At 46.4% G+C, this 8,560-nt stretch overlaps 1 pseudogene; it reads right to left on the bottom strand.

Annotated features, from left to right (window-relative positions):
* Window positions 1–6,983: 6,983 nt before the first annotated feature.
* The window catches only part of LOC119299147, a 7,547-nt pseudogene continuing 5,970 nt past the window's right edge, over window positions 6,984–8,560 (bottom strand).

The raw sequence follows: 8,560 nt of genomic DNA, 5'->3' as shown, positions 1-8,560 counted from the left end.
GAAAAATTGCCATGTTGGAGCATTTTCCTTAATTTACATATTTTTATAAAGTTCAAAGGTTTTTCATGAATTCTAGAGATCTTAGAGCAGTTAACTGTGTTAGAGTTATAATATAAGTCATGTACCCCTTTGTATTTATCCCGTTGTATGAGGGGTTTCCTGCATATGTTCCACAGCTGTACATGTATATATATATCGGCCTATGGCCTCATGGGAATACAAGTTGCATATTCCTAACATGGTATTAGAGCTAGGGTAATTTTTTCTGCACGTTGCAACTCGTGCTAGCGATCCCCCCGTCCTCGATCTCCTGGGCCCTCCCGATCGGATCTCCCGATCTCCCCAGCCAGCTCCGGTCCACGTCGGGACCCCTCCCTCCCCTACGGCGGCATCGGCGGCCGCCGCCAGGATCCGCGCCTGGTTCCCGATCGGATCTCCCGATCTCCCCAGCCAGCTCCGGTCCACGTCGGGACGCCTCCCTCCCCTACGGCGGAATCGGCGGCCGCCAGCAGGATCCGCTCCTGCCTCAGCCATGAGGTCCCGCCCGCAATCCAGCTGAGCTGCCCAAGATAGCCGGGTCCCAACTGCCCTCTTTCCCGATCGACGGGCCGGCCTCGATCCCCCAGCGCTCTCTCTTCCGCTAGGATCCCATCGCTAGCGTCCTCGGCTGTCGCTGGTGCTCTCGTTGGTTCCAAAAAAAATGTCTGCTGCATCGGGCTATGTTGCTGTCCCTTGCTGTCCGGTGATCTTTGATGGTTCTAACTACACTGAGTTTACTGGCTTCATGCGCATTCACATGCATGGCATCCGTCTTTGGGGTGTTCTTTCTGGCGAGGTCTGCTGTCCGCCACGTCCAGTTCCTCCGGTGGCTCCTACTCCGCCAACTCCATCGGTTCTTCCTACGGATGCTAATCAGGCCGCCAAGGATGCGGCTAAGGTTGCTGATGAGGCTGCTGATCGTGTTTATGATGAGAGGGTTTTGGCTTATGAGGAGGCTCTTCAGACTTATCATGGTGCTCTGTCTGTTTACACCCAGTGGCTTGATGATGATGCTCGTGCTGCAGCTGTTCTCACTGCTAGTGTTCTACCTCAGTTTGCTTCTGAATTTCTGGGTCTTTCTACTGTCTTTGAGATGTGGACCCGTCTTCGTGAGCGCTATCAGCCCTCTGGTGATGCCTTATACCTCTCTGTGATCCGTCAGGAGCATGCTCTTCAGCAGGGTGACTCCACTGTTGATGACTTCTATGCACAGAGTTCTGCTATCTGGCGCCAGCTTGATTCTCTCCGTAGTGCTGGGTGTCGTACCTGCCCCTGTTGCCAGGCTGTCCAGGCCAATTTGGAGTTTCATCGCGTCTATGAGTTCTTGTCTCGGCTCCGTAAGGAGTTTAAGCCCCGGCGTGCTCAGCTGTTTGCTCGTGGCCATATTTCTCTCATGGAGGCGCTTTCTGAGATTCGTGCTGAGGAGACTCGCTTACGTGGTGCTGGTTTGCTAGAGGTTCCCTCTGTGCTTGCTACTCGTGCTCCCACGCCACTTGCTCCACTGACCCCTTCTCGCTCGAGTGCTCCGCCGCTCTTGCCCACTCCTTCTGGAGGTTCAGGTCGCCCCCGTCCACATTGCGCCTATTGCAACAATGATGGTCATCTTGAGTCTCAGTGCTACACGAAGAAGAAACACCTGCGTAAGGCTCGATCATCACCTTCCGGAACTTCGTCATCTACCTCGACAGCTTCAGCCATTGCTTTGACTGAGCAGGATATTCTGAGACTTAAGCGTCTGCTTGCGGCTTCAGGTTCTTCCTCGACGGGTACTGCTGGTTCTGTGACTGATGCTTCCCGCACTGAGCAATCACCCTCTACACAGTCAGGTACATCCTCATGGGTTCTGGACTCTGGAGCTTCTTTTCATATGTCTTCTCATTCTTCCACTTTGTCCTCTCTTCGATCACTCGATTCTCCTATTCATGTCCTCACTGCTGATGGTACTCCCCTTTCTGTTGCTAGTAGAGGCAATCTTACTACTCCTTATTCTGTTCCTGATGTTGCTCATGTTCCTCGACTTACCATGAATTTGTTTTCTGCTGGTCAACTTACGGATTCTGGTTGTCGCGTCATCCTTGACGTTGACTCTTGTTCTGTCCAGGACCGTCACACGCACATCCTGGTTGGGGCTGGCCCTCGCCGCCGTGATTCTCAGGGTCTTTGGGAGTTGGACTGGCTTCATGTTCCTTCTGCTGCCACCACCATCGCCAGTTCTCCCGCTTCTGTTGCCTCCGTCACTGGTTCCTTCCAGCAGTGGCATCATCGACTTGGTCATCTGTGTGGTTCTCGGTTGTCTTCTTTAGTTCGTCGAGGCCTTCTGGGGTCTATCTCGGGAGATGTCTTTTTAGAGTGTCAGGGTTGTCGTCTTGGCAAGCAGATTCAGTTACCATATTCACATAGTGAGTCCGTGTCTAAGCGTCCTTTCGATTTAGTCCATTCTGATGTATGGGGTCCGGCCCCTTTCGCTTCGAAAGGTGTTCATAAATACTATATTATTTTCATAGATGATTTCTCTCGTTACACATGGCTTTATTTCATGACTTCTCGTTCTGAGGTGTTGTCTATTTATAAGCGTTTTGCTGCCATGGTTCATACTCAGTTCTCTTCACCCATTCGTGTTTTTCGTGCTGACTCTGCTGGCGAGTATATCTCTAAGATGTTGCGTGGTGTTCTTGCTGAGCACGGGACTCTCTCTCAATTCTCTTGTCCTGGTGCTCATGCTCAGAATGGTGTGGCTGAGCGAAAGCATCGACATCTTCTTGAGACGGCTCGTGCATTGATGATTACTGCCTCTCTCCTGCCTCATTTTTGGGCTGAGGCTGTCTCCACATCCACCTATCTTATCAATATACAGCCTTCCGCTGCTCTACAGGGTGGTGTTCCTTTCGAGCGACTTTTTGATCGTTCTCCCGATTATTCGATGCTTCGCTCGTTTGGTTGTGTTTTCTATGTTCTTCTTGCCCCTCGCGAACGCACCAAACTGACCACTCAGTCTGTTGAGTGTGTCTTCTTAGGCTACAGTGATGAGCATAAGGGCTATCGTTGTTGGGATCCTCTTGGTCGTCGGATGCGTATCTCTCGAGATGTGACTTTTGAAGAGTCTCATCCCTTCTACCCACGCCCATCTTCCTTGACTTTTTCAGTGCAGGATATCTCTTTCCTCACTTTTCCTGACTCACTTATCACCCCTGCCGACACTGTACCTCTCCGTTCCACTTCCTCTCCTTCTCCACGTCTAGTTGACTTGCAGCCACCATCCTCCCCGGTCTCCTCGCCTAGCATGTCACCGGGTTCTCCACCCTCATCTCCGGTGACTTCCTCCCCGGTCTCCTCTCCCAGTCTGTCACCGGATTCTACACCTTCATCTCCGGTGACTTCTTCGTTGCCACCCCCTGATTCTACCTTGCCGATTCCTCCTTCTATTATTCCATCTCTTCCTCAGCATTACACTCGTCGTCCACGACCAGTTGATGCCTCTGTGGATGGGTCGTCATCTTCCTCTCAGCCTACTTATGGCTTGCGTTCTCGTCCTCGTCCGCCTGTTGATCGCTTTGGATTTCCCACCGCTGGTGCTGCTGTTCTTGAGCCGACTTCTTACCGTCAGGCTGTTGTTCATCCTGAATGGCAGTTTGCGATGGCAGAGGAGATTGCTGCTCTTGAACGCACTGGTACTTGGGATCTTGTTTCTCTTCCTCCCGGAGTCCGTCCGATCACTTGTAAGTGGGTCTACAAGGTTAAGACTCGCTCCGATGGTTCTCTTGAGCGTCACAAAGCTCGTCTTGTGGCTCGTGGTTTTCAGCAGGAGCATGGTCGTGATTATGACGAGACTTTTGCTCCTGTGGCTCATATGACCACTGTTCGTACCCTTCTTGCCGTTGCCTCTGCACGCCACTGGTCTATATCTCAGCTTGATGTTAAGAATGCCTTTCTTAATGGTGAGCTGCGTGAGGAGGTGTACATGCAGCCACCACCTGGGTATTCTGTTCCTGATGGCATGATATGTCGTCTTCGTCGCTCTCTCTATGGCCTTAAGCAAGCCCCCCGCGCCTGGTTTGAGCGCTTTGCCTCTGTGATCACTGCTGCTGGTTTTTTAGCAAGTGCTCATGATCCCGCATTGTTTATTCACCTTTCTCCTCGTGGTCGGACACTTCTTCTTCTTTATGTTGATGACATGATCATCACGGGGGATGACCCCGAGTATATTGCCTTTGTAAAGGCCCGTCTTAGTGAGCAGTTTCTTATGTCTGATCTTGGACCTCTTCGCTACTTTCTTGGGATTGAAGTCTCTTCTACCTCTGATGGCTTTTTTATATCACAGGAAAAGTATATCCAGGATCTTCTTGCTCGTGCTGCTCTTACTGACGAGCGCGTTGTTGAGACTCCTATGGAGCTCAATGTTCACCTCCGTGCTACTGATGGTGATCCTCTCCCTGATCCGACGCGTCATCGTCATCTTGTTGGCAGTCTTGTCTATCTAGCTGTCACTCGTCCGGACATATCTTATCCGGTTCATATTCTGAGTCAGTTTGTCTCTGCCCCCACCTCGGTTCACTATAGTCATCTCCTTCGTGTTCTTCGATATCTTTGAGGCACGATCTCTCACCGTCTATTCTTTCCTCGCTCCAGTTCTTTACAGCTCCAGGCCTATTCGGATGCTACGTGGGCTAGTGATCCTTTCGATCGCCGTTCACTTTCTGCTTACTGTGTTTTTCTTGGTGGTTCTCTCATTGCCTGGAAGACGAAGAAACAGTTTGCAGTTTCCCGTTCGAGTGCCGAGGCTGAGTTGCGAGCTATGGCTCTTTTGACGGCAGAGGTGACTTGGTTACGGTGGTTACTTCAGGATTTTGGTGTTTCTGTCACTACATCGACTCTGCTTCTATCTGACAGTACAGGTGCTATCAGCATTGCACGCGATCCTGTGAAGCATGAGCTCACCAAGCATATTGGTGTTGATGCTTTCTATGTGCGTGCTGCTGTGCAGGATCAGGTTATTGCTCTTCAGTATGTGCCTTCCGAGTTACAGTTGGCGGATTTCCTGACGAAGGCTCAGACTAGAGCACAACATGGCTTTTATCTCTCCAAACTCAGTGTTGTTCCTCCACCATGAGTTTGAGGGGGGGTGTTAGAGTTATAATATAAGTCATGTACCCCTTTGTATTTATCCCGTTGTATGAGGGGTTTCCTGCATATGTTCCACACCTGTACATGTATATATATATCGGCCTATGGCCTCATGGGAATACAAGTTGCATATTCCTAACAAACTGAATATATGATCATTTCACACAAATTAGAGCACTGTGTCTCAATTTTAGAGCATTTCCCTGAATTTAACTTATTAAATCGCATTAATGCTGAATTTATATATAGCTTTTCATTCATTACATATATGTTCAAGCAATCACAAACTAGTGCACTTACTCTGCCCCAGCAACAACAACACCCTCTCAGACTCCTCCAGCAGCAACAACACATCTCAAACTGCTTCATCTTCAGTGCCTGCCTGCACAAGCTAACAAGTTTAAACCTCCTAAAAAAGATTTGCAACTGTTGATGATGTACCATCTTCAGTACCAAATCAACATCTGCTGTCAGAGAGAGATGAAGAGGGGCAAAAAGGGGAAGTGATGCATCTTCAGTGCCAACATATTCCTGTTTCACATGTTGTTCTTGTTGTCTAAGATGAAATTGTCCTGTTTTATGTTGCAAATGTTGTCACACATCTATGGAAATGCCAGGAATATTTGCGGTTACATTGCCATGAAAATGCCAGAAATATTTTTGCTATATGTACAACATTATCATCTCTCTTCTCTCATATCTGGCCCAATAACAGCAATCTCTTCATTCTTCTCTTTCCGTTGATCTTGCAGAGCAACAACAAGCTCTTCTCTTCATGTCTGTTCTTGAGAGCGAGTCACATTTTCGTCAGAACGCAGCCCCTAAACTTCATCGCATAAACCGCCAAATAGATCACTAAGAAACATAAACAAGAAACATAGTCAACGCCAAATCATGTCATTCAACATACCCACATCCACCGGTATGTTCATTTGTCTCAACAGAAATCAATCAGAACAGACGAGGAGAAAAAAGCAGCAACCCAGAAGATGCATGTCTGCATTTTTGGCCTCAAACAGCCGCAAGGCCCAAACTAGACTAGGATTTTTTAGATGAAATTAGACTAGGATTTGATGGTTCAGAGTGCTAATTTTAGGAAATCAAATGTTAAGTTTTGATTTGGCTAACCTCTACAAGTTCAAGGTTTAAAATAAACCTTACATGCTAAAAGAAAAAAGTTAGGTGCAAAGCGTGGAATGTACGTCCATGGCTATAGGCCAACTTCCAATGGGATGTTTGGAAAGAATCAAATGAAGATGTAATCAGTAAATCAAAAGGGAACCCAGATAATACTAGGAGTAGCTCTGAGAAAATGGAAATATGTATACTACGCTTTTAAAGAAAAGAACAGCCTGTAAGCATCAATGGTTTGAACTGTGTGTTACGGGAAGCGTAGATCCAGCGTTGTTTGATCTGGGGCTTTGTAGGCTGAATATATATTTAAGGGGAAATGAAAAATGGTATGGATCACAAGGATGATTCCCGCCGCAGTGAATGATTAAGCTGTAACACATGCGAGTGCGAGAAGATACGCAATTTTTCAGCAAAAAACATTTAGCCAGTAAATGAAACCCTTGCAGTAACGCTAGAGTAACCTGTTTGTTGTACAAGAACAAATCAGAAAACGTTATCTACCAAACCTAACAGCACAAAACTTTTCCAACTGGATCATTGTGCTGTCATAACACAAAAATGGCATATCAGCAACATGCACATAAACAGAAAACCTTCAAGCTACTGTAAAGCAAATCCATCGGCTGACTTTAGATGCATTTCCACCAAAAGGAAAAAGATGCAACAGAGCAAAACAAACATTTTCTCTATCAGTCACTCATGCTTGCTCTCTTGAACGCGGTAAGGTTCCTTTTGAGAGAATTGACAGCAGATAGCAGCTTCAGTTTCTCCCCATCATGTTTCCGATTCGTTTACTCAGAAGATGCATCATCTGGATTCCCCGGAGGTGATTCCTCCACAGGCGGTTCACTATCCAATGTGCCTACATCTGCATGCGCACCCTTCTTCCTGTCTTGTTTTCGCATGAAGGTGGCACTCCTGCACAAAATCATTCACGGTAAGCATAAATTAACACTATGGAGATCATGCAGATTATACACTAGCAGGGTAGAAATATGATGATTATGGAATCTGGTGGTACCTCAGTAGGATCCAATGCAAATAGATGATTCTCCAACATGGCTGAGAACCTCGGGCCGTCTGTGTTGATATCTATCATAGGAAGTTTGTCCTCGACACAATCCTTGCCCTTTTTGCCCTTCTTACTCTTGCCCTTTGCACCATTGGCTGCATCCTGGTCAGCAGCAGCCAAGAGCTCCAACTCTTCTTTAGTGGCTTCTGGCTCAAAATGTTCCTCTGGAAGCTTATTATCCTTTAATTTTCCTTTGACCTTCACCTTCTGTTTCTTGATTGGCTTAACTTCTTCACCCACCTTTTCATCCTCAAAGAAATCATTATTTTCATCAGCTCTATTCTCGTCACAATAGTCATCATCATCCTTTGACAACCCCTTCCTAGCTTTCGGTTTCTCCTTCATTTTTCCTTCGTGCATCTCCCAGACAGACTTCGTCTCGGTGCTCTTTCTCTCAAGGATACGTTTGCTGAGGTCCTCAAACTCCATGTTGAATGTTATCTCCATGTCCTGGTCATCAGTTTGTTCCTTATCAGATTTATCTCCTTGTAGTAAAAGAGCCAACCTTTCCTTGTTTACTAACTTTCTTTTCGCTATACCATTTGGCAGAGACTCATCGCCAGAATCGTGTACATCATCATCTGATGCACTGTCATCACTTGGTAAAAACATTTTAGGGTCATCTAACTGCAACAGAAAAAATTGAAGCCGTCAAAGATGGAAAAATCTAGGACAAGAAACGATGACCAAAAGATTGAAAATTTTCACGAGACAAAAGGGTAGGAAAATTCATGGCATCATTATCAAGTTATGTCAATTTGTAAGAACAACAAGTGTACAAAGAGTCTACAATGAAAAAAAAACAGTAATTTGGCACAACTGTTCAAAGAAGATTCTATAACAATACAAGAGTCAACAATGATAATGTATTTTCTCTATTATTAACTAGTGCTAACTGCCTGTCCTGACAGGTTTTGTAACAATAGCAAACCCATAGTTATGTGATTTTGTAATAACAGCAAGTGTGCACTGTACAACTCCAGCTTTTCCAAGAATATACATATACGTATGTAAGAAGAGATTTTGCAATGTTAGGCTATGGTCTACTCTCATAGCTTCACTAGTGCTTATCATGACACTGGGTTTACCTACCTTAATATCTATAAAGTCAACAAGTAACTGATTTTTTTTCAAAATGGAGGCAAAAGATTTGCGTTGTTGGTCGCGAGATCTTATGGGTTTCACCTCTAGCCT

The sequence above is a fragment of the Triticum dicoccoides genome, chromosome 5A (genome assembly GCF_002162155.2).
Source record: "Triticum dicoccoides isolate Atlit2015 ecotype Zavitan chromosome 5A, WEW_v2.0, whole genome shotgun sequence".
Classification (NCBI taxonomy): Eukaryota; Viridiplantae; Streptophyta; class Magnoliopsida; order Poales; family Poaceae; genus Triticum; species Triticum dicoccoides.
Note: the sequence above shows the minus strand (reverse complement) of the source record. Positions and strands in the feature narration are given on the sequence as shown.